The sequence below is a fragment of the Nyctereutes procyonoides genome, unplaced genomic scaffold (assembly GCF_905146905.1).
Source record: "Nyctereutes procyonoides isolate TBG_1078 unplaced genomic scaffold, NYPRO_anot_genome, whole genome shotgun sequence".
Taxonomy (NCBI): Eukaryota; Metazoa; Chordata; class Mammalia; order Carnivora; family Canidae; genus Nyctereutes; species Nyctereutes procyonoides.
Genome location: NW_026575046.1, coordinates 56,524,181 through 56,551,036, shown reverse-complemented (window position 1 = coordinate 56,551,036; position 26,856 = coordinate 56,524,181).

Here is a 26,856-nt window from a genome sequence, read left to right as displayed (position 1 = left end):
AACAGTTAAATATATTTATAAAAGAATAAAATTATTATTGTAAATAAGGATATCACATACATAAAAAATTATATTGTGCAAGTTTTCTTAGAAATGAAAAGTAAGAAGGTCAAAATTAACCCAAGAATGAAGGAATGGATTGATAGTAGACAAGCTGTAATTGTCAGCCAATGTAATTGAAAAGGTTACATACTGTTAAAGTTTAAATTATTTTTTACTTTGAGTCAGTTCTCCATGGGTTTTTCATGTTTCTGCAATGTTATGAGCAGAGACATGGACAGTTTTTGTCCGAATACCTTCTCAACCATGCTAATACTGAGATCAGATAGAAATACAGTATCTACCAGCAGGTTTGTTTGCTAGCCGCTATATTAAAACATAGCCTCCAGCTAGGGCAAATGTTGGGCCATTTGTTTTACATCTCATTATAAAAAATTGAATTTCTTGAGCTTAAGATTCTTTGTTACATAAACTTATTGTATGCATAGCATCCATCTGAGCAGCTCTATGCTGCCTGGATGATACCCGAGATCAAGAGGAACCAAGGTGAGTATGAAGCACATGATGCTGTGCCATGACTAATGAAATCCTTTGTCTTTGAACCAGAAACCTTAGATCTTCAGCCAACAGCCATGAGAATGTGGCAGTCTAGCTTAGTAGCTTGCAAGATGAAAAATATTCACCTTATGTGAATATATCATAGTTTGCTTCTTCATTCTCCTATACAAGGCCATACTGGATAGGTCTAATTTTGGGTAATTATGAGTAAAGCTCCTCTGAACATTTACATTGAAGTATCTGCGTGTTTTCAATCAGTTGAGTAAATTCAAAACTGTCAAATCATGAAGCAAGATAATGTTTAGCTTTGTAAGAAACTGTTTACTATCTTCCAAAATGTCTGTAGCGTTTTTCATTCCCACTAGTATTAAATGAGAATTCCTACTGCTGCTAATCCTTGCTAGTTCTTAAAGTTGTCAGGTTTTTGGATTTTAGTCATTTTTTTTAGGTTTGTACAGGTATGTCTATATCTTCTTTAGGGAAGTGTATGTTCAAATCTTTTGTGTATTAAATGAAATTGCTATTTTCCTATTGTTGACTCTTAAGAATTCTTTATATATCTGGGATAAAAGACCTTAAACAGATGCATGTTTTGCATATAATTTCTCCCATTGTGTGGCTTGTTTCTTCATCCTCTTAATTATGTTTTTCATAAAGATGAAGTATTTAATTTTTATAAATTCAAAATTACTAGTTTTTTCTTTCATGTACTGTGCTACTGATGTTTTATCTAAATTTTCATTGCCAAGTACAGGTCATTTAGACTTTTTCCCCATGTTTCCTTTTAGGAATGTTATATTTAAGTCTATCACCAATTGAAATATGTAATAAAATTTTAAATTCATCATTTGAAAATAATTGGAGAGCTAGAGAGTACAGAGAATTTCCTGGATATGGAACACAGGAACACTCCTACTTTACTCTTCACTAAAGACTCAAAATATTATTTCTGGGGCAGCCTGGGTGGCTCAGTGGCTTAACACCTGCCTTTGGCCCAGGGTGTGATCCTGGAGACTTGGGATTGAGTCCCACATTGGGCTCCCTGCATGGGGCCTGCTTCTCCCTTTACCTGTGTCTCTGCCTCTCTCTCTCTGTCTCTCAAGAATAAATAAAAATAAAATATTAAAAAAAAATTATTTCTGAAAAAAAATTTTATTCAAGTTTTAGAAAATCTTTAGCTCAGGGTGCCTGAGTAGCTCAATCTGTTAAGCATCTACCTTTGCCTCAGGTCATGATCCCAGGGTCCTGGGATGGAGTTCCACATGGGGCTCCCTGCTCAGCAGGGGGTCTGTTTCTCCCTCTATCTCTCCCCCTACTCTTGTGCATACTCTCTTTTTTTCATGTTCTCTCTCTCTAATAAATAAATAAAATCTTTTTAAAAATCTTTACATTAAAATGGAAGAAAAAGCAGGGATGACTGCTATTACCACCACTATTTAATATTAGATATTCATGCAAATAAAATAAGAAAAGAGAAAAATAAAAAATGACAAACATCAAAAAGATATGAAAAATTATAATATTTGAAGAGAAATGATTACCTTTATAGAAAATTCTAATTATTATCATAGGATGCCTGGATACTGTATAGAGTATATATATCTATAATATATATCAGCAATGGTCAATTTGAAAACATAAAAAAAAAGATTATAGCTACAATAAAAATTTAGATAAGAAATAGATAAATTAAATAAAACAATGTAAAACCTTAATGGCGAAAACTATGCTACTCTTGTGAAGAATATTATTTCAATCTCAATAAGAATCTCAACAAAATAGTTAAGAAATTTGGATGGTTATACATATACTGTATGTGAAACTCTATAGATGGTGTGAAATCAAGAACAATGAGGTCAGAGAAGTACTAGGAGGTGAAAATGTTAAGAGCTGGAGTAATTTTAACATTCTTGCACTGGCACAAGAATGGATAAATATACGAGTAGTACTGAACAAAGAGTAGAGAAATATATCTGCTGACACCAAAGAATGCATTATATGACAACACTCATAGTTCAATTCTATGAGGGAAAATGCTCTCGTAAATAAATGACTTTGGGAAAATTTGTTAGCCATATTATTTCCACGGTTAATAAATCTTATTAAGAAATAATCAATGGGAACAAAAAAACTTCACAGAAAAAAATAAGACCTCTAGTAAGCTTTAAGGTCAGCTTCATTAGCAACCAGGAAAATGCAAAAATTGCCACGTTTGTTGTTTTTCTCATCAGGTTGGAAAAAATATAAAAAATCACGATGATGATTAATGTGTATATAGTAGGATACTCCAATACATAGTTGGTGGGAATATAAATTATATTGTCCATTTATGTAAAAAATAAAGCCATAATGACATTATTTATTCTTTTTACATTATTATTATGGCTGGATATAGATATAGATTTAGATGGATAGATACAAATGGTATGGAGAATGTTTGAGGAAATACACGCTTTATGCAGACATATCCAGAACCATGAAACATAAATGTGAAGTTGACTGGGGATACAGGATAGGCAGTACATCCCACAGAAAGGAATGTTTAGTTCTGACATTGATACCTCGTGGGAGGGGATCCAGGAGAGGGAGCTCCACCTCAGAACATCACAAATTTGTAGGAAAGTTGGAAGGGGCTGCATGGAATGTCTAGTCAAATAATAGATCAGGATGAAAGCTTCCCAGGGGAGCAATAGTCTTTCTAGAAAGGGGAAACGTTGGGAGCTCATCAGCTGATGCTATTATCCACTTCTCTTGGGGTTGGCTAAGACCTGCTGGGCTAGATAAACACCATGAGGAGGAAGGAAGCAAGCTCTCAGTTCCACTCTACGCACACCTACCTGATAATGCTGCTCATCTCTGGAGAAAGGTAAAGGACAATGTGTGGCGAGGTGTGTTAAGATAACTTGGTTTGTATATTATGCATTCTACGTTTTCTATGTATCCTTTGTATTCTTTGTTTGAATTCTTTGACCAGGAAATTAATGTAAAATAACACATTGCTCTTGCTTTGTAGTGGTAGGAGGGCTATAAACATCTGTTCTTTCTAATGATAAATGGTATGAGCGTAAAGGTATTCTAATGTCTGGGTAGATAAGAAATACTGAAATACAAGGAAATGCGTACAGAGTGAATTTAAAGACTTTCCTCAGGGCATTATAGGAGAATTCGAGAATTCCATGCTCTCAGCTAAAGTCACTCTGCAAAAAGAAAACAAAACAAAACAAACAAACCCAGAACAAGCCCACTTTGCCTCTTTAAGGGAGCAATCACAGTCATTGTGTTAACAGGCCAGGCTTTTTGTAACCATTTTGTCCTGCAAATAAATACATGCTGAATATTTGGCTTCTTGCCAATGGAGACCCATAACAGCTGAGAGAAGATGACAGAAAATGGCCCCTAAGCAGATCGGCAATCCACTGCCTTTTTGCATCTGACCACAGACGCTACACTGAAGTGTTTATTAAATCTGGCGGAATGTAGAACCTTCATGGCTTTTAATGGAAGCAGCATGTAAAATGAAGGATTTGCAAACAGAGCTCCACTTCTTCATACCTTTGGCTCAACAAAGTAGGCATCTCCTGTTGTGTCCCTGCCACATCAGTATCCTGGTGCAGAAAAACCATGTTTTTCTAACTTTTATCTCTTGAAAGGGAATCTAATTAAATTGTGATTGCTGCATTCATTTTCCAGATGTAATATCTGTTTTGCTTCATGGGCTCAGCAGTTGTGACAATGGACCTGCCATCCTGCTCAGTAAGTGGGTCTCATGAATGCTGTGAAAAAGACCTGACAAAAACCCCATAACAAGTGCTGCTCTGCTGGAAAGGTCCGGAATAATACATTGTTCCCCAACTCCTCGCTGGATCTCTGATCACAGTATCAACTTTCTGTACCAATGGATCCTGCTGTTTTTTTCTTTTTTTATAAATGTGAATGTACCAATAAACCATTTAGGAAAGGGAGGAAGATAAAATACACATGTGAGTATAAGAGCAAAAGAGTGTCCCCAAGTGATTCCATTCGTTGAAGCTCTAGCTTTGAAAATATCAATTACATGACAGATGGGATGTGGAGGATGGTTGAAAAACTGACACTCAACCTATTTCATCAATAAGTGGTTTAGCAATAAACAAAAATGCTAATGGTGTGTTGTGGTAAATGCTATTGCTAACTGCTCTGCTCTAATTACCCAGAACTATAATACAATATAGAATCTTTATTTTTTTCTCCATGGGTTTTCCTGCTGTTCTCTTTTTATAAATGGTCTCCTCCTTAACTCTTCACCTGTAGAATCCTTACCCAGCTTTTAAGCAACAATTCCCCAAGAAAGCCCCCTGAATTTCCAGTCCCTGAGATGCATTTGTTGATCTTTAGTGTCTACATCTATCACAGTAGGGATTACGAGTGGGCTAGGTATCTTGCCTATGCTCCCTCCATCAGGTTTACACTCATGCATCTCCACCAGACTTTTGGCCCCAGAAGGCTGCCTTGTATAAAATACAAGAGACCGTCATAATCTGTACTTTCTGGAGCTTTGACCAATTGGAAGCCATGGAAGGAGATGAGACAGAATCAGGTCAGGGATTTCATCCCTGTGGATTCCTTCTTGGACTAATAATCTTCAATCCCAAATCAGTACTTCTTTCATAGTGGTCTCCTACAAATAACCACCCACTAAGGGCTATACTAAATCTTCTTCCCCTTATCCCTTATTTGTATAAGTCTGCTGGTTACTAGCTTTGGGTTATGGCTTTATATCTTATGATCGTGCCACATTCTTTCTTTTCTTTCTTTCTTTCTTTCTTTTTTTTTTTTTTTTTTTTTTTTTTTTTTTTTAGAGAGAGAGAGAGAGTGGCACAGAGAAAGAGGGAAAAGAAAAACCTCGAGGTTCTCAGGGCTTGATCCAATGACCCTGAGTTCACAGTCTGAGCCTAAATCAAGAGTCAGACACTCAACTGACTGAGCCACCCAGGCAACTCTACATTGTTATTTCTGTAAATCACCCCTCTTCAAGATATGTATTCTACATAACAAACATCTCCCAAATTTAGTGACTTTATCAACAAATATTTTACTCTTCCCCATAATGTTTTAGGTTACGAAATTTGGCAAGCCTTGGCCAGTCAATTCTTGTGTATCATGGAGCATTGACTGGCTTCACTTGGTGGTATTTGGCCGCATATGGGCTAGTCTGGAGTCTCTAAGAAGGCTTCATTAATATTCCTAGAGCATTGTAAGGCCAGCTAGAAAGACAGGCTAGGAGGGGCCTTTCCCTTTTCCATGTGGTCCTAAGGCATTTCCATCTTGTCTTTCCAGTAGGGTAGTCAGATTTTTTGCATGGTGAATTTCACATGGCTTGGAGAGATCTTCTCTTACACAGCTTGATTAGATCAAAAACAAAACAAAATAAAACAAAACAAAACAAAACAACAAACCTGCTGGTCCTCTAAAAATGAGGCTAGTATCTGGCTTTATTAGTTTTCCACTGCTATAGGGCAAACCTCCCATCATATTCATATGTCCCAATCACACTCAAGGGGATGCGATTATAAGGAGCGTGTACACCAAAGGGCAGGAATCTTAGGGATGGCATTAGAAGTTTGCTTATCACGGTCCTCCCAAGGATTCATATCCCTCCAAAATGAGAACTACATTCTTTCCCCCCTCTAAAGGTTCTCAAAGTCTCATAGGATTAGCTCAAAGTCCAAGAACCTCATCATCCAAATTATCTAAATTGGATAAATATGAAACTCCAGACAATAAGTAATTTATTAAATTCGGCTTTTGGAGCAAAATTTATCTCCATATGTGCACATGCGAGACTAAAGAGATCATGCTGTAGCCCTAACACTCCCATCATATGATGGCATGACAAGTGTTTGATAATAGGTACTTATATTCCAGTTCAAAGGCAAAAAAAAAAAAAAGAAAAAATAGAAGGTGCTAAGGAGCAACTGGTTCCTGGAAGTTCTGTAATCAGCTGGGCAAATAGTGAGATTTTCTGGACTCCGTTTCAAAGATTCAGAATAATCCTCCAGTTCCTAGGCTCTGCCCTCTGGGCTATTGTTTCCGCTCTGAGTCTTCTTTCCTTTTCCATGAAAAGTAGCAAGTTTTGGAAATGGAGTAGTTTTATCAGTCCGCTTACTGCCAATAAAATGTTGGTGGCCTGGAAGCCTCTCTTCATTTCAAGTGCTGTCTCTTTCAATCCAAGCTAGCAGTATTCTGCTGAAAAATATTTCTCAAGAGCATCGGAGTCTTCAATGGACCTTACTGTGTTCCACTCCATTAGGCTAAAGCTACACCCACCAATCTTCTTTTACCTTTCTGTGACTCAGCAGAAGGTTGTAAAGTCACACATTCAGTGTACTGTTTATGTTTCTCACTTTCCATATATTATGATGTTTTGACATCTTCAAAACCTTTCTGTCTGGGGAGCGACTTCCCTTCCCAGGTCTTGCCCATTCTTAGAAATGGCAAATGAGTATGCCTTTCATATGCCGTCTAACCAATCCAGAGCTATGCCTCCTCTATCTGGCTCTTACATCCTGGCAGACAATACTCCTCTGCTTTTTCATCTCAGGGCCAGGCACCAGTGAACTAGAGACCACCCCCCCACAGCCCAAAGTCCACTGGACTTCTTCAAATAACCACTCTTGAGATGTTGATTCTTTCCTGCCTTACCAGTCCTGCAGAAATCCCAAAGAAGGCTCTGGCCTAAACTTTACCCTTGATCCTCCATTGTGCCCCCTGACTCAAACCAGGTGCTTCCCCCATGACTCTGTGTGGCATATGACGATCCCCTTTCTAGGACCTGAGACTTCGTAAACTTTTGTTTCCCTGAGCCTCTTGTCTCCTCTGGTGGCCAAGCCTGGTTGACCATCACATGAAAGAACACAGAACATTTGGCCTTTTCCTTATGCCAGGCCATTGGCAATATTATTTTATTTTTAGCATTATTGTTACCTAGAGCATTATTGTTACCTAGATGTCGAAATCTTTAAGTCTTATTTCTTTCTTGACTTTTCCTTCAATGTATGTCTCTCACATTTTACTATAAACACAAGAAGCCAGGGGGAATCTTCTACAATTTGCTTAGAAATCTCATCAGTGATGTATTTACACTCATCACTTATCAGTTCTGCTGTCAACACAACACAACAGCAGAAACAATTCTGGGAGCTTTCTGATAGCACACAATGAAGATCCCTTTCCTTCAGTTTCCAATAATGTTCTTAATTCCTTCTGAGCCCTTGTGGGCAACATCCTTAATGTCCATGTTTCTATTAAAAGTCTGTTCAAGGCACCTGAGAATTTCTTCATTAACTTCAACATTCTTCCAGTCACTACCCATTGCCTAGTTGCAAGGTTGCTAGCATATTTTAGGTATTACAGAAGCAACTTATCTTGATGTCAAATCCGTATTGTTTTTGATTGTTGTGTAATCAATTACTACAAATTTATGCTGAAAAAAACCCACAAACTTATTATTTCAAAAATCTGTAGGTCAGGAAGTCCAGGCACAGCATGGCAGGTTCTCTGCTTAGGGTCTGACAAGGCTGAAGTCAAGACATCGGCTGGACTGAGGTCTCATTTGAGGCTCAAGAGCCTCTTCGAAGTTCATTCAGGTTTTTGGCAGACTTCACTTCTTCGTGGTTATAGCACCAAGGTTCTTGTTTTCCTGTTGACTATCACTCAGGGCCTACTCTCCCTGAGTGGCTGGCTCCCAGTTCTGTGCCATGTGTTTCAGGCCATACGTCCACTGACAACATGGCCCACTGCAACTTTAAGAACCACCAAGAGATGGGGGCCTAGGTGGCTCAGCCGTTGGGCACCTGCCTTCGGCTCAGGGCATGACCCCAGGGTCCTGGGATCGAGTCACACATCGGGCTCCTTGCGGGGAACTGGCTTCTCCCTCTGCCTATGTCTCTGCCTCTCTCTCTGTGTGTCTCTTGTGAATAAATAAAAAAATCTTTAAAAAATAAAAAGAGCCAGCAAGAGAACTTCTCTAATGATTTGAATCTCTTTCTTCATAAAAGACCTCTCCCTTTTCAGATTTACCTGATTAGCTCAGGCACACCCAAGATACTGTCCTTTTGATTAACTCAAAATCAACTTTTGTGCTGTATTTGCATCTGGAAAACCCCTTCCTCTCAATATGTAATAGAATCACAGGCGTGATAGCCTATCATAGTCACAGTCCTACTCACACTTAAGGGACAGAGATGATCGATGGTGCATATAGAAGGAGATGTCTATATGTCTCCTTCACCGACCAATTAACAACATGCAATTTCTATCAAGCTTTTTCGGTCGAAGCGATCCCAGGGTTCACAGGTTCTAGGGGAGGGGAAAAGACCTAACCTCTCAATGACAGTTATCTCGAAAGATGTGTGGCCATTTCAAACCTACCTCAGTCCATGTTCTGGCCACAATTTATTCATATTCCTACAACCTGCAGAATGTTTTCACCCTTTTCTAATGATGAAGGATAGTTGGAAGACAGGCAGGTAGGGGCAAGGGACCCCTGCTCTAAGAAGAAATCACCCTTAAAAGGATTCCACCCCCCCACCAAAGGAGCCCTCCACCCTTTTCCATGTGACAAAAATCTGATTGGATGACAGATGCAGGGATGGTTAATCAGATTAAAACAGCCAGCCAACAAGCCCATAAAAACCCCTAGACTTAAAACTCTGGTGATAACCTTCTGGGGTCCTCCCCCTCTTTGGGAGCTTTGTACTATCACTTCACTACCTCTCAATAAACTTCGCTCTGCTGCCCACCACTCTTCATCTGGTCTACCTCTTCATTCTTCAAAGTGGCGCCACCAAGAACTGCGGGCACCGAAGGAGAAGGAAATCCTGTAACATTGAGAGCCCCAGAGTTGCATTCTGGCACTGGCTTCAAGTTCAGGATCTCATCATCTCATTTAGGCCCAGAAAAAGGAAGCACCCTGAGTGCAGTTCTTTGAATGTGGCTCCTTCTAGTAAGAAAAATAGACGATTTCTACTCACCTGTCAAAAATTACAACGGGGTAATGACAAAAAAAGGATAATCATAACCAAGCCCTCTATTCCAAAAGAGGGGAAATGGAAGACACACAACAGTTACTGATCCATAATTATTTCAAGAAACCCAGCAAGGCACATCTGATGAACTCTTAATTAGGGCCAAGTCCTGCTCCCTGGGGATGATTCCCTATGGTTTTTGTCTCCACCTGTGAATCATCCAGCCTTTTCCATAAGAAATGGCTGGTATTTGCAGCTGAGTAGGTTTCTCAGCTTATTCCCTACCCTTAATAGATTGAGGGTCCTTCTTTTCATTTTGTTCTGTCTCTGTCCTTTTCAATCCAAGTCATTTAAAAAATGTTTTGGTGTCCTTTCTTGTCAAATTGTAATTCACTTCATTAGACACAACTGCACTCACAAATCTCTTACAGATAACCTTCTCTATCCCTGGGGTCCCTCTGAGGTGGTGTGGGGACTGTATTAATTCGCTCAGGCTGTTGTAACAAAGTACCACAGACCAGGAAGAGCAACAAATATTTATTGTCAGCGGTTGGGTTCTGGAGGTCACAGGTGAGGACTTCGACACAACGAATTGGAGGGGACCACAATTCAGCCCACAGCAGGAATACTGTGCTGGATATTCTTAGAAGGCCTCATTTATAACTGAAACCACTTATAAGGCATAACTTTAATTCTCTTAAAAGCTAAATCTTTTTAAGGTCTTAATGAGAGCCTCATAACTACACCCTGATTTTATCTTTGCTGCAAGGTCACACTTTAATGTCCTGGATTTAACTTTGCCTTGAGGCCAAGTCTTACTTTAAGAGTCTTTTGCAAGCTGGAAAGACCATCCCAGGCTTCTATATGCTTTCTAAATTCTGCTAAAAAATGAAAAACAAAAAACAAAAACTAAAAAAATAAATAAATAAAAAATAAAAAACAATGAAAAACTAAAATCTCCTCTTAGTTTCCCTCTCATACCTCTCTTTTCTCAGAGGTAGCTAGAAAATGCAAGTTACCACTTTCTAGAAAATTTTCCAACCTCCACAAGTATGTGAAGTAACTTGCATATTTTCCATGTTTCCATAGGCAAGTGTGTTACTCACCGTCACAACATAAAAACAGTCTTTTTGCCCCAGCCTTTCATAACATTTTCTTATGTCCTCTAAACCTTCATCAACGGGGTCCATGAAACCCTTCCAACCTGCTCAGAGTACCTTGAACTACTTCCGGCTTCCATTCTGCAGCTCTTTCCAAGCCAATGTCAAACATAGTCTTGTTTTATGTCAGGACAGGGATCCATTTCCTAGTATCAAATCTGTTCCTCTTGTTGGTTGCTGCATTACAAACCACCCACAAAACTAGCGGATTCAAACAGCTGTTACGTTATACTGCATACTTCTGTGGGTCAGAATTCGGGGCAGGGCTTAGCTGGCCAGTTCTTTTGCCCCACATGACTTTAACCAGTGGTATGAACTGGGCAACTATTCTTATCTGGGATGTCTACGAAGGTTTCACTAACACTTCCAACACTTAGCCTGGGATAGTTGGAAAGGTGGGCTGACTGAACCACTCTCTCTTTCAATGTGGTCTCAGAGTGTCTCCGAGCTCTTTCCTGCATGGGGGCTAGCCATACTTCTTACACCATGGTTGGGGGCTTGGGTAAAGTAAGATGGAAGCCCCTCTTCCTCTTAAAGGCTGGGCTCTGAACTCAAGTAGCATCATCTGCCATGCTCTCTTGATCAAAGTCATGACAAGCTAGTCCAAATTCAAAGAGAGTGGAAACTCTCTCAATGGAGTTTCAAAGAATTGATAACCCCTTTTAATCTCCACAGCCTCTTATAAACAAACTTTTGAAAAGATGATCCTCATTTGAATATTCCATCTGTTTTCTGTTGAGACCTTGACTGATACAGTAATGGGTATCATAAGACGTTTCAGGAAACGGATCTCTAAAATGAGATTTTGAATTTTAATTAATCATATATTTGAGGGTACAAAGTTAACCTACTTTTAACAGGAGGAAATGAGATATTAATTATCTAGTGCATATAATCACATCATGATTAATCACAATATCGGTGGTAGTGATATTAGATGCAAAGCAGGTGGAAGGCAAGGTATTGGAGGATCTTTGAATGTGATCGTTAGTTGCTATAAGAATAGCAAGTATAAACTCGTGGAATCATAAGTTTTCTAATAGTGCGAGGGAACATCTACAAGAGCCAAGAGAAAATAAAATCTATGAATAACTAAAATATGTATGAAAACTTTAGGGCTCCCTGATAACTCTGACAAAGTCCCTCATCGTTTTGCAGTCATATGACAGAAATGACTTAAGTCCAGGGTCTGGGAATAAGAGCTACAAACAATAATAATGAAAGTTGCACCAATTCAATCTGGCCAAGTCTCTTAGACTAACTCAAGGGAAAATACGTGATCCTGAGAAAAGAGATGGAGATATTTGGGCAGACATAGATAAGGTTGAAAGTTTGAGTCTCCAAATTTCTCTGTAAACCCCTTGCTGGCAGAAGCAGTTCTCTCTTGCAAAAGAGCCTTCCAAAATCTACACCTGGGAGGTTGCCTTAGAAGCGCACCTGCATCACCCTTTTGCTTCTCCTTATAAGAAAGTTTAGATCCTAATATAGCCTAGATTACACAGGATAGGAAGTTTTAAGACCTTGCTTTAAGAAAAAGAAATTTAGCAGTAATTTCATGGTTTTTTTTTTCTTAAGATTTTACTTGTGTGTGTGTGTGTGTGAGAGAGAGAGAGAGAGAGAGAGAGAGAGAGAGAGAGAGAGCATGAACAGGGTTAGGAGGAGAGAGAAGCAGGCTCCTTGTTCAGCAAGGAGCTCTATCCCAGGACTTTGGGATTATGACCTGAGCTGAAGGCAGATGCTTAACCAACTGAGCCACCCAGGCACCCCCATAATTTTAGTTTTAATGGCAGAGACAGCAGTATATGATTTTTGTCATGCTCCAGAGTTATTTCAACCTTCGAACTTCCACATCATATATAGTCTGCAAAGACTTTAATCTTCTTAATATCCCATAGAATGAAATGCTGGCCCACATCACTGATACCATTCGGATCCTTGTTGTAGATGACATTACTGGCCCCAATTACCCATCCCTTAAGCCTTTTGCCATGTGACTTTTACGTTCCTTCCATAAAGGTGGATATTTTTTGCTACTCATTGACATTAGGCTCAGCCGCGTCCCTTACTCTGGCACGGCAGCAGAAATGACAGACTGTCTGTTCTGACCTACAGTTGAAGAAGCCTCGTGTGCTTCTCCTTGGTATCTTGCTCAGCTGCCATCACCAGAACATGTTCCCACTGGCACCCTAAGTAGCAGGAAAAGGATGAGATAGCTATCATGGCAGAGGGTGCCCTTCAAAACTGACACCTTCCAGCTGGCATAGGCCGAAGCAGAGCCACCCCAGCGGATCTGTAAACTTGGTGTTAAATGGTTGTTGTATTATGCCTTAAAAGTTTGTGGTTATTTGCTAGGCAATATTTTACTGATAGACTCAGTACACCCGGAGAAAGTTAAGGGTGCTGTCATTGATAACATTTCTAAGGAGGTAGTAGTCTGGCATATGATGGACTATCTCTTTCAAAGTGAAAGATAAGTACCCTGCTCTGTACACCATAAAGAGAGAGATATAAATACGTGGTGGACTCTTCATATTTTAGCAGCAACATACACAGATGTTTCTGATATATGGTGGTATATGTGATCCCAATAAAATAAATGGCCTGCAGAATTGTGCACTAAATACAGCAGATGCATTTTATGTTACTTGATGTTTCTCTTCCAGTTTTCTCCCACTTCTAGCCCCATGACTTTCTGCCAGGAGTGCCAGTAGTAGATGATTTAAGTTTCAGGTTTTAGTAGGACCAAACTGATTCATCTCATAATGTAGAGGCTAAGGTAGGGGCAGCAGAAAACATTTCTCATTTTCCCTTCTAGGTTCTTTGGTTGATCTAATAATTAATTGGACATAAGACAGATTAACAAGAGAAAAAAATTTAATTTCGTAAGTACAGGGGCCATCAAGACACAGAGTCTCAAAGGCAGACAGTTGAGGTTTATCTGCTATCCTGATCAGAAAAGGAAAAGGGGAGGGGTTTGGGGTTTCACAGGGGTGGAAGGAAATTTACAGGAGATTACAAGAAAGAAAAAAACGTTTGGCAAACAAATTTGCCATGCCATGCAGGTAAGTTTCTTATAGAAAAAGTTATCTCTAGTTTTAGCCCTCTATCTAAATTCTTTCAGGCAGTTAAAGAACAGATTAACAGAAAATAAGTAAGTAAATAAATAAATAAATAAATAATTTTAAAAAAGCAGCAACAACCACCACCTCCCCCCAAAGCAAAGCAAAGCAAAACAAAACAAAACAAAACAACCACTGAAACCCTTTTCTGAGTCTATTGGATCCTAGTTGCCTTCAGCTCAAAAACATCCACATGCCAAAGCAGTACAATTTGGAGTGACCAGACTCTCCCTCACTGGAACAGAAATTTAACTATTTTTTCTTTAATTATTATAAACTTGTCCCCAGATGAAGGGAAAGACAGGGAGTTCAGAAGTAGGAGAGTAAACTCTAAACGATGTCTCTGCTTACACTGCAGATCTGTTCTTCACTCTCCTCTTCAGCTCACTTCTTGGGGGGTTGACTTGCACCAACATATGGATGGGTTTGCTTATTCTCTGTCTTCTGGTTTGCTTCAGCCAATGGGAGTCACTCCAAGAGATTAGAAGAAGAATAACATCTTTTTTTATTCCCTGGCTTTCCTTCAAAGTTATTTTGGACTGTTTTGTTTTGTTTTACTTGACCGAAGACTTCCCTAAAAGTTGCCTCCTCTGTGAAATTATTACTTTCTGTTTCTGTTCATCATTTACTTCTCATCTTTTTGGGTGATAACAACTATCTTGGCTGCAGCATGCTGAACTATCAGCACTATTTTCTCCCTGACTGCACTTCTATAAAGAGTCCCTTTGTAAATTAACCCTCTTCAAATTACCCTAAATTGTCTGTGCCATTTGTTTTCTTACAGTAATTGGCTGACTCAACAGTCTGCTCTACATGTTTGATAAAGTGGCTGTTTGATGCCTTGACTATAAGCTTTTTATAGAAAGTGATCCCATCCTTATGTCCTTAGCACAGAGTTAGCATTTAATAAATTATGACTGAATACATGAAAGAAGGAATACATGATGAAGATCATCCAAAGACATTTAGAATCAATGTTAGAGGGAAAATATTTACATAAAGAACTACAGGCTTCTTCTTATCTAGGGCTCTGGTTGGCATCTGCATCATCCAAATAAATCTTCTCCTCTGTGTTCCTTCTCTTTGGATTTCTTGTCCTGCTGGATAATTTCTACTTAACGCTGAGTTTCAGGAGCTTACGCATCAGTTCTAACCTCACAGAGGAGTATGAACCAAACCTGAGGGGAAAATCTAGATCATTGTGATTCTAAACTCTGCAAAAATGCCATCATTTAAAAAAACCCAGGTAGAAGTTTTATTATACCAAAATGTTCTTAGTCTTAGAAATAAAATGGAGCTCCATAGTGCCACATGAAGTCCTTCTTTTCTGGAGGATGTTAGATAAAACCTTGTTCGCATTGTCACTAAAATGTTGGAAAATAGAGAATATAATATTTACAAGCATAGAGACTCATGTGAGGACAAGAAATCAGCTAACATCTCTGGGCAGTCGAAGACATACTTAGGATGAACTCTTTTCAATAAATAAATTTCCAGAATTAGAGACGGCAGAGGACCTAGACTTTAATGCATGGTGACAATGAAGAATTGGCACGATAGAACAGTCTATGCATTTACACCTCCAGGACATTTGCCCCAAGAAATCTCTCCAATCTCCCTTCAAGGAGAGTGATCTTTTGTGGGCCTCTCACATTGAGCAAGATGACTAAGCTACTAATCACACATCCACAGATTTCACACCTTCTCTCTGGATGGAATGCACAAAACTCATATCACCTGTATGAGGCTGTAAGAGTAAGAGTACAACTTACTGCATCCAAACATTTTAGGAGATGGTTCCAGTTTTTTGTTTTTGTTTTTGTTTTGTTTTTACCTTTTTTATATTGTCATGAGAATTCAGTAAGAACAGAACAACTCCTTAGGAACTTCCAGGCTACTTTAGATGCTACACAGATCCAAAATATTTTGGATCAATACTTGAGCTATTTGGGATTAAAACCCAAAAACCACAATAGAGTTACAGAGTCCTTGAAATGTAGCACATCCTTTTTGATATACCATTTCTTTTTCAAACATCACACAAGTACAACTTTATATTGCCTTTGCTTCAGAGTGTGCAGCAAGAACAAGAAAGACTTTTGAGACGGTAGTGCATTTATACTATGCCTCTTAATGCCTGAACAGACTGAAATCAAATCAGAATTTAAAAATCCAGGGGGAAAGGGATGGTATGAAATTAGATGAGAGAGAAGTAGAAAAAGATATTAACAACAACAAAAAGAATGAAAACAGAGAAAGAAAAGAGAAAGACAGGAAAAAGAAACCAGACTTTCTCTTCCCAGGTGAGAGGAATCCAAGGGGCAAGACTCACTAGATTCAGATATTATCATAGGTAAGCAGCAATTTCAATAGCCTTTTAAAAGATTCAACATAGTGGAGGATAAATATCAATGAAGCAAACAAAGCAGCACAGCAAGGGACAGGGATTGGTGGTGTGAATTCAGTGAGAATCTTGCATGAGAGGACACAGACTCTCCCTAGTTCTCTCCTTCTCTTTATTGCTTATCTAGACTGTCATCTCCTTTCTTCTTTCTTTCCTGTTTAATGTGTATTGCTTACATGAAATCTTTAGTGGCCTCAGGTATGGCTCTGATAGATAATCTCATACTGTAATGGCAAAGTCCAAGGAACCACCATTAGAAAATTACTCACATTCCAAGAAGATAATCCTTATTAACAGGGTAATGTGGGCCTGCACATGAGGGTATTCAGGTCCCTAAAAAAGACCCCAACAACAGGCAGTCGACTTCATAATCAATAATAAAAAGCAATTTATACAGAGCTTGGTGTATTAAATGTATAAATTAAATTAATAAGGAAAATTGGCTCTTCTTTACGAATATATTCTCCAACCAGAATAGGTCATTAAGTGCAGAATGGTTTAGAGTGGAGATAGGAAAAGCTATGGAACGAGGAGAAGGCAGAGGAACACAGGTGAGTTGAGGGCTTGCTGGTTGAGACACAGGAAATTGGGAGGCAGTAATGTAGATTCCTCCCAGAAAGTTGAGAGGATAGAAAAGCTTGAGCTTAGAGTCAGAACTTATACATGAGAGTGTATGAAAGATACCAGGAGAGCATCAGGCAGTCACCTGGGAGGAGAGGAAACCAGAGGACAATTTTGCTTGTTTATTTCAGTGATAGGGAAGCCAATGAACGTGTGCCTCTGTCGATACAGAATCAGTAAGGGAGACGTTGACCGACGTGTTGAGAGAGACCATGAAAGCTCACTATTCCTGTTATTTTAATAACATTTAAGAAATTTTCAAGTCTCTTTGGCGGAGATGCTCTGCAGATGGATACTTTGTTGTTGTTGTTGTTTTTAATAGATTTTTACTGGCTTCATTTTTCAAGGAGGGCATTTTCTGACTCTGTCTTTATTTCTGTTTTAGCCTATTGTCAAGTATAAGAGAGAAAATACCTGATCTATTCTTGTATAATTAGAAATGGCATTTAAAGAAAATTTAAATCACACCTATAATGCAGTTAGAAGAACCATAATTATTAGTGGAATTTGGTTATAGGTTAGTATATATATATTGACAAAAATATTGAATAAAATATTATTATATATATTTTACTCAGTTTTTTAAAAAGATGTTATTTATTTATTCATAGAGACACAGAGAGAGACGTAGAGACAAAGGCAGAGGGAGAAGTAGGCTCCATGCAGGGAGCCTGATGTGGGACTGGATCCCAGGACCCCGGGGACACACCCTGGACTGAAGGCAGCGCTAAACCGCTGAGCCCCCGGGCTGCCCTATTTTACTCGGTTTTAACCAGGTAATACATGTAATATATATATTATTTTTTTTTACCATGCTATCTCTCTATCTATATAACATGGTTAAAAGTAAAAGTGATATGCCATACTTAAAAAATAAATAAAAAAAAAAATCATCCTGTAACTTGTTTTCACAATATTCCGCTTTTAGCCTTATATCATCTTCAATAAGCATTTCATTTACCTAATGAAAAACATATTTAAAGTAGTGAGTACACAGTGTTTTAATTTGCATATGCAAATATGTTTAATCACTAGGAATAGCTGGCAGAAGGAAAGTGTATGCATGTAATTATTTCAGTGACTGCCCACTCCTTCAAGTTTGGGGAATGCTTTATAGAGGGGATTAGAGATTAGTACTTTTTAAGGGAAAGAGACTAACTTCTTCAATGTGGAAAATGACCATAATGATAATAATAGTTGTCAATTACTGGATAATTAATGTTATGTGCCGTCCCTGTATCATTTCTATTCCGCACAATACCTAAACAAGGCAGACATTATTATTCTCACTTCAGAGATGAAGAAACTGGAGTTCAGTGAAGTGAAATGACCTACTGAAGGTCGTGTATTAGAGTAACAAAGTTGAGATTCAAACCAGATCTGTTGGACTCTTCAGGCTGACCTCTTTCCCTATTCAAGGAAAACCTTCAATTACCAATTCATGCTACCCACATTCAAAAACCTTTTCATTTTCTAATGTTTTATACTTAGTTTGCAGGTGGGGAGATGAGATTGCCAATGGAAAGTGGCATTTCAAAGAATAAGTGAATGTTGATAATACCAATTGTTTACATGGATACCAGGAATAGTTGTTTTCAATCCAATAAAATACGTAGAAAATGCCACATATAACTTCTAAATGGAACTGAAAATTAAGTATCAATACATCATTAAAATGGTGTTCCTCAGCTTCAAGAATTTGTTCTTTCTTGGTATCAGTCTAATGGAAGGAAATGAAAATCTTTATGGATTGAGATGCAACTGCAGCTCCAAGACAATGCAGAAGGTACTGTGAGGAGTAAAGGACTGTACTCATGAGCATACCTCCCATGCAAGGAACTATGGAGAGCCAGAAGGAGACCCATGGCAGGGCTCCAATGCTTAGCAACCATTTTTCCTTTTATATTTTTATGTATATAAAAGTGGGTAGTTAATATTAAAGAAAATGATTCAAACCCTAGGTTTTAACAGACGCTGTATGGTTTTTATTTGCCTGAAAGTGTCATTTTACCAATTCTCACCACACAGAGCCTTTTTCAGTCATCCTTAATGAGAAACATTTCCCCAAGTGTATCTCTACATCGATTTGGCTCTTACCTCTATACTTTACTGTTTTCTGTTTCACAAATCATTCCCTAACCTTACATGAAGAACCACTGTACTTTCTTTAAGACTTAATTTTATTTGGAAGTGCTACATCTGACACACCAGTCTTTATTAAAAGCTCTGTCTCTGATTTACAATTATACCTTATGTGAAAGCCTTCATAACAACTGTCATATATTTGTAGCTGTTGTTGTTGTTTGTCTGGCCTGCTAATTTGTCAGTTTCCTTAAGGTAGAAGTTGTATTTTTAAAAACAGATTCCTTAGTACCCATCATAACTTAGTATGCATATTAAGAGTCCAATAAGAATTTTTGAGTTAAAAGTTAAATGTTTTAATTTTCTTTTTTTTTTAAATGTTTATTTATTTATGATAGTTACACAGAGAGAGAGAGAGAGAGGCAGAGACATAGGCAGAGGGAGAAGCAGGCTCCATGCACCGGGAGCCCGACGTGGGATTCGATCCTGGGTCTCCAGGATCGCGCCCTGGGCCAAAGGCAGGCGCCAAACTGCTGCGCCACCCAGGGATCCCGAGTTAAAAGTTAAATGAATAAAAAAAAGCAGAAAATACCTGATGCCTACCATATTTTCCTTTGGCTAATTTAATTTCTATCCCATTTCTATGGCCATATAAATTTTTGTATAGTTGCAACTAGATGCATTCACTTGTTTTCATATCCCTTTGTAACACTAGCATTCATGCATATATTCCAAATTTTGGTAAGGCATAACATATCAACTCGATGGACAACAAGGTTCTATAAGGAATGATTGGGAGAGGGACAACAGACTCTAACAGGCTTCCAGAAACTTGGGAAGCAATAGTAAAGATTATGATACCCTTTTGCTGCTCAGTGGAGTAGTTATAAATTTGAACATCTAGAATCATCAATATCTCTCATTCACTATCTGGATAGTTTGGGACTTTTATTGGTAATATATTTTTGCCCAGGGCCTAGGAACTTTCATTTGAAGATTTTTATTTTATTTTCCATTTTTTGTCTATAGGTTTATAGTCTCTGATTAGGACTATTTGAAAAGGAATGAGAAAGAAACAGAAAACTCTAAAAAAAGAAAAATAAGGAGTGCCTAGGTGACTCAGTCTATTGATTTCACCTCAGGTCATGATCTCAGGGTCATGAGACTGAGCCCTGCATTCGGCTCCATGCTGGGTGTGGAGCCTGCTTGAGATTCTCTCTCTCCTTCTCTCTCTCATAAAAGAAAGAAAGAGAAAGAAAGAAGAAAGAAGAAAGAAAGAAAGAAAGAAAGAAAAGAAAGAAAGAAAGAAAGAAAGAAAGAAAGAAAGAAAGAAAGAAAGAAAGAAGAGAGACACCTGGATGGCTCAGTGGTTGAGCATCTGCCTTCAGTTCAGGTTCTAATCCCGGGATCCGGAATCAAGTTCTGCATGGGCTCCTTGCAGGGAACCTACTTCTCCCTCTGCCTATATCTCTGTCTCTCTCTCTTTCTGTGTCTCTCATGAATAAATAAATAAAATCTTTAAAAAAAAGAAAGTAAAAAGAAACGGAAAAGAAACATTTGTTCACAGATTCAAATAAGTGAAGAGGAATCACCTTGTCTAATTTATTCATAATCACCAAAAGAGGCCAAATCATTCTTAGGAATGTGACTTCTTACATTTCTGGTTAGGGTCCTCATTTTATCTCCACCTGTCGTAAGTGTGTCAAATCCTGTGAACATACTGGCTTACATGGCAAAAAGGGCTTTGCAGAGGTGATTAAGGACCTAGAGATGGGGATATTATCTTGGTTATTTAGTTGGGCCCAATGTAATCATAAAGGCCCTTGTCAGAGAGAGGCCAAAGGGTCAGAAATAGAAAGAGCTGTGAAAACAAAGGCAGAGTGTCAGTGATGTGATGCAGATTTGAAGATGTTACACTGCTGGTTTTGAGATGAAAGAAGGGGACAAAACCATCAAATGCAGGTGGTCTGGAGAAGCTGGACAAGGCAAGGAAACTGGTTCTCTCTTAAAGCCCTCAGAGCCCTCAGAGCCCTCAGAGTCTTCAGAGCCTAAAGTACTAGGAAGCCTTCTTGGAACATATCTTGAAACCTTTTTTGGAAAATATAATGGAAAACCATGTACTTGAAGTCAACTATGTCTGCCTGAGAGAGATTTCAACCTCTAGCTATGCTCAGTAACTGGCACTGGACTTGCCCTTCAGCCATACACACTGCAAAACTGGACAGAACATAGGGGGCAACTATTTTCATTCATTGATAAAGCTGGAAGATTGTATCTATAATTCTTAAAAGAAATTCAGGAATTTTCCCTGTTCTCTAATTAGGGGCACGTCCCCTACTGTGGTGCAAGGTGGAGAAACCCAAGTAGCATGGGTTAGAGGTAGGAGAGCTTACATTTCTGTGATGCTGAAGCAGTTCAAATTTGTAGAACAGGACATAGGAGAGCAGAAAGCTCCCAGGCTGTGCAGGAACAGAGCAATATTCCATTAAGCCCAGGAGAAAGGAGATTTTATGAGGCTGAAACCTCGCTGCTGCAGCCAAAGCAGAGAGACATCAGTGGGCTTGTCCATTCAGTCACATCCCAGAGAGGTCATAATTTCTGGAAATAAAAGAAAAATAGAGTTTGGGCCATTCTCTAGGACTAAGAACAAAACCAAAAGAGACCTCTGCAATGCTAACAAAGAACAAATATAGCCTTTGACAACCAAAAGAATCAGCCAGGGATGCAACTGTCAGACAGAGAATAACATAATGCTCTTTAAAGGAAACAATATAACTCTACAACGTATTTCAATATTTAACATAAAATAATACATTAGATGTATATAAATAGATACAGAAATATGTGAAACAATGCAGAAAGAGTGATACACAATCACAATAACAACAAAGAAAAGATAATAGAAACCAGTACCTAGAAGGTTTAGAAGTTGAATTTAACAGGAAAAAAAAAAAAAACTTTTTTTTTTTTAAAAGATTTTACTATTCATTCATGAGAGACACACAGAGAGAGACACGCAGATACATAGGCAGAGGAAGAACAGGCTCCAGGCGGGGAGCCTGATGTGGGACTTGATCCTGGACCCGGGGATCACGCCCTGAGCCGAAGGCAGATGCTCAACCACTGAACCCAGGCAGTGGCATCCCAAAAAAAAACACCTTAAAGCAAACATTATGAATATGTTATAGAACCTATAGGAAAGCATGATCATAAAGACAGAAAAGATAGAGAATCCTAGCAGAGAAATGAACACTTCAGTAAAACAAGGCTCTAAAATAGAAAAATACAATATCTGAAATAAATTCGCTGTATGATAAAAGAATCAGTGAATTTGAAGATAGATAAATATAAATTCTCTAATCTGAAGAAAAAAGACAAACAATTTAAAATTGTTTTGTGAAAGGAGTTTGTGGCACTTATAGGAGAAGTTGGACAGTTCATGGTGGAGGAGAGGTAAAATATACAAGGGCAGGAAAGACAGGAGGATGATCAAGGGAAGGATACTATGTGAATTTCGTACATTGCTTATGGGTTGCTAAAATATTTTTGAAGGAATATTATAAAAATTAAAGATGTATATTGCATATAACCAAAAAGGCAATACAGGACATAAAAGGAACAATTTAAAAAGTACTCAATTCACTGAAACAATGTGGAAAAGAAAGGTGAACAAAGAGAAGATGTAATAAATAGAAATCAAATAACCAGGTTGGCAGGATGAAAGGAAAATACTGTGATAATTACACAAATGTGAATAAACTCACTAACTAGGGGCAGAAGTTAAAAAGAATGGGTAAAAAACAAGAACCAACTAACTTAGCTAACTATTGCAGCGGCCATAACTTCCTAAAAATTGAGTTGCCGTAATACGTAGTACCTCAGATCTGGAGGTTGGAAGTCCGTGGTGGTTAGCAGGCCTGTGCTCCTTCTGAGGGTCAATGGCATAATCAGTTTCCTGTTTTCTAGCCTCCAGAGGCAGCTCTCAGCTATGTATCAACTCCAACCCCTGCTTTTGTCTTCACAGCTCTTTTTTTTTTTTTAAAGATTTTATTTATTTATTCATGAGAGACACACACAGAGAGAAAGAGACACAGGCAGAGGGAGGAGCAGGGAGCCCCAATGTGGGACTTGATCCTGGAGCCCCGAGATCATGCCCTGGGCTGACACTCAACCACTGAGCCACCCAAGCGTCCCTTCACAGCTCTTTGACCCTGCCCTCCCCCCTGGCTCCCTTTGTCTGTGATGAGGACTGGACCAGCCTGGATAATCCAGGATATGCCCTCTGTATCAAGATCCTTAATCACAGTTACAAAGTCCTTTTTAACACATAAAATAGCATATTCATAGGTTATAGGGATCTTTGAGGACATCCTTCAGGGCCACTTCTCTATCACAACCAATGACAGATTTTTTACAAGAAACAAACTTTTTTTTAAGATTTTATTTATTTATTCATGAGAGACACACACACAGAGAGAGAGAGAGAGAGAGAATGAGAGAGAGAGGCAGAGACACAGGCAGAGAGAGAAGCAGGCTCCATTCAGGGAGCCCGATGTGAGACTTAATCCCTGAACTCTAGGATCACACCCTGGGCCAAAGGCAGGTGCTAAACCGCTGAGTCACCCAGGGATCCCCAAGAAACAAATTTTAAACATAAAGATCGAATCAGGTTGAGAGTAAATACCATGCAAACACTTAACATGACAAAGCTTGTAAGGATATATTAATGTCAGAAAATGTAGACTTCAAATGAAGAGTAGTACCAAAGATAGAGGGCTCATACATAATAAGTGTCAGCTTGTCAGAACATATAGAAATCTACCTCTATGAAATAACCTATCCCCCAAATATGTGAAGTGAAAATTGGCAGAACTAAAGGGACATAGATACACAGTAATATTGAAACATAAGACTGCTCTCTCTGAAACCGGTAGAAAAAAAATCAGGAAGGATTTAGAAGACTTAGACAGCACTGTAAGTCACTTGATCTCATCCTAATTTAACAAAAATACAGATTCTTTTCAGTCATATAGATCTTGGTCTGGGCCATGAAACAGTTTCCAATAAAATTTAAAGGTCTAAAATTCGTACAAGAATATATTCCATGATCAAAGCAGTCTGATATTGAAAACAAATAACCAATAAGATATTTAGAAAAACTTAAAATATCTGGATATTAGAAAACACTTATAAGTAAGCCATCAGACAAATAAGGAGTTCTAAGAGGGGTTAAAATTGTTACAATGATAGTTTAATACAATATACAAAAAATTAAAGGAGGTAGCAAAAGTGGTGCTCAGAGGGAAGTCTCCTGTTTTAAATGTTGATGGTACAAAGGCAGAAAGGTACAAATTCAGTGATTTGTGCTGCGACCTTAAGAAGATAGGAAACAGAGAAGCAGAAGTGAAATCACAACAAATAAATAAAAGGAAATCATGTAAAAACAGGGGTGGAAATCAACAAAATAGAAAAGAGACAAACAGTAAAGAAAGTGAACCAAATTTATTTCTATTATTTTTTTTAAGGTTTATTTACTTATTTTAGAGATTGAGAGACAGAGATAGTGGGCACATCAGTAGGGGCAGAAGGAAGTGGGGATAATCCTCAAGCAGACTCCCCGCTAAGCACAGAGTCCAAAGCTGGGCTCCATCTCACAACCCCTGAGATCGTGACCTGAGCCAAAAGCAAGAGTCTGATGCTTAGCTTAACCAACTGAGCCACCCAGTTGCTCTCCCAAAGTACCTTCTTTGAAAAGAGTTCAAAATCATTTAACCTCCAAATAGAACAGATGAAGATAAAACAAAAACAAAAACAAAAAAACCCCAATATTAGAAATAAAAGATACCACTATTCCTCAGGAATAAGAAGGATAATGATTAAATACCATGAACAGTTTTATATTAATGAAGTAAAAAAAGTTACAAGAAATGGATAGAATTTTTTAAAGCAACTTATCAGAATCAACACAACCAGAAATAGAGAAATCGAATTTGTCATTAAAATAAATTCCAATACATAAAACCTCCAGGGCCAGATAATTTGAATCATGTGAAATCATGTGAAAGGAAATAATGCTTACCTTACACACCTATTTCAGAAAATAGAGGAGGAGGAAGCACAGTTGCCAACTCTCTAGCGTCAGTGGAACTGTGAGACCGAAACCACACGAGGACCTTACAGGAAACAAAAATTATAGAGAGAACACTCTCACTACTATAGATTAAGAACAAACTTAAAATATTAGAAAACCAATTACACAGTACATACAGAGGATACAAAATATATAATCAACAGGGTTTATGCCAGGAATATAACTAACATTGGGAAGTTATTCAGTGTAGTTAACTATTAACAGGTTTTAAAAAATCATATGCTAATCCAGCAAGATGCAGAAAGAGCATTTGACAAAACTCAACACCCTTTCAAAATTAAGTATCTCAGGAGGGTAGGAATTGAACTGAAACTTCCTCAGTCTGAAACTGAATAGGTAAAGCCTATGGCTAACACTATACTTAAGGCAAAATACAGCAGGCTTTCCTTGTAAGATCAATAACAAGAAAACAAAAGTCTATTGGTATCACTTTTATGCAACATTGTGCCATAAGGTGCAGCTAGTTCAATAAGGCAGGAAAAGTAAGCTAACGGAATTACAGTTGGGAAGGAAGAAGTAAAATTGTTTTTATTTGTAGATAATATGATAGTGTATGTAGAAAATCCCAAGGAATCCAAAAAAGGGAGGGAAACTACTGAAATTAAATCACAGTATTAGCAACATTACAAGACATAGTGTCAAAATACAAAACAAATTACATAAAAAAATCAATTGTATTTCCATATATTAGGAATAAACAATTTCTTACGAAGAATTTAAATCTATAATATTTATAATATATAATATATAAATATATATAATATAATACATAAATATAATATAATAAGTACATTAAGTACTTAGGAATAAATTTAATAAAATGCTTTTAAGAACTCTACATTGAGAACTATAAAACATTTCTGACAGAAATTAAAAACAATCTAACTGAATAAGAAGGTACTCCCTATTTATTGGATTGGATGCCCCTATAGTATAAAGATGTCAATTATCTTAAATTGGTCTTTAAATTAATTGAAATACCAATCAAAATCCCCAAAGGATTTTTTTTTTGTAGATATTGTCAAGCTAATTCTAAAATACATATGGAAATACAAATGACCTAAATTTGATAAAATAGCTTCAAAGAAGAAAAACAAAGACTTATACTACCCGACTTTAAAATTCATTACAAAACATTGTAGTAGCAATCGAGATTAGGATGTGGATTACATGGGTCAAAGCTCATTGTACTATACTCATAAGATATATGTAGTTCACAATTAGATTTTGAACTCAATAAGAAAAATATTGAAAGCCATAAAAAATAGATTATAAAAACATACAAATGGCTCTGTCTGAATCCTATTTAATCTATATGTGTTTGTGTAGTGACCTAAATGTCCTTTTATTTCTTAGTCTACAATAAAAATGCATAATACCAAACGGTGTTGTTGAAAGTTATTCACAGAATGAAAATGCAAATCCTCTTCTAGTCTTCATCCAACTGGCATATTACTTTTAGATGATATTTCCTTTTAGCCTGACCCCAGAATATAAGATGATACGTAGGACTCTAGCCTCCCAAATTGTGCCTCCCATTAAGTCCTAATCAATAATAATACTGGGTCTAAGCTGCCCAGACCCGGCTATCTTTCCTAGGTGGCCCTATGGAAGTCGGGCCTGGGGCTTAGGAACAGTGAGATCTTAGTTTGGTTGCGGCCTAGAGGGGCAGAGGGGTTGGGTGGGACAAGCTAAGGATTAAATATTATAACCTATGTAGAGTTTTTATCAGAGTTTATGATACAGTAGAAACTAA